The sequence below is a fragment of the Solanum tuberosum genome, unplaced genomic scaffold, assembly GCF_000226075.1.
Source record: "Solanum tuberosum cultivar DM 1-3 516 R44 unplaced genomic scaffold, SolTub_3.0 scf00399, whole genome shotgun sequence".
In the NCBI taxonomy this organism is placed as follows: Eukaryota; Viridiplantae; Streptophyta; class Magnoliopsida; order Solanales; family Solanaceae; genus Solanum; species Solanum tuberosum.
In genome coordinates, this window is record NW_006239335.1 from 92,839 (window position 1) to 93,747 (window position 909).

Genomic DNA, 909 nt, shown 5'->3' on the forward strand with positions numbered 1-909 from the left:
GCATCTGGGTCATTTATTCTGGATAGAACTTTCAAGTTGATTAAAGAATGGACATAACAGTTCATTGAAAGTGAAGTCACTACCAACATCTGAGTCATGTTTAGAAAGAAAAAGGACTAAAAGATCTTTCCTCTTAAAAAGGAAATAAAGGTAGTGATAAGTTAGAACTAATCTATTTTGATTTGTGCGGTAAATGATCATTCAGGCAAGAGGTAAATTTGAGTATTCTGAGATTTTCATAAGGTTACTCATGATATGAAAATATATTTTTGATGTTTTGTAAGTCTGAATGTCTTGATAAACTCAAAATATTTTAAGACAAATGAAAATAGCATCATGAAAAATATATAAAGCCACTGCAATTTGATTGTAGTGACATATACCTCTCTGCAGAGCTGATGAGTCACTTATCTGATAGAATAATTGCATTTCAATTGTCTACACCAAACAATCTAAAATAGATTGGTGTAAAAGAGAAAAGAAATAGAGTTTTATGAAGATGATAAGATTATTAATTGGCTTATTCATTGTTGTTTTGTTTCTTTTGGGATATGTTCTAAGAACTACACATCACATTTGAATTCAATTCCTATCCAATATGGAATGAAATATCCAAAAGGAATGAAAGAAGATTTATTTTATTGTCCTATAAAAAAAATAAAAAATAAGGCAATTGTTACGACAACTGTCAGATTTCTAGAAAAGGACTATTTAGTAATCCATGTTCCTAGAAGTAAACTAGTTTTACAGGACTGAACAAAGAAATAACATATGAGTCAGTTGTAAATTCAGACACTCAAGAACATCTAACTGGTATGTCAGAATTGACGTTCCATTGCATTTACGTAGTGGGAGAAACGTTATTAGACATAACAATACTACTACCTCAAGTAGTGAAAGTGATGTTGG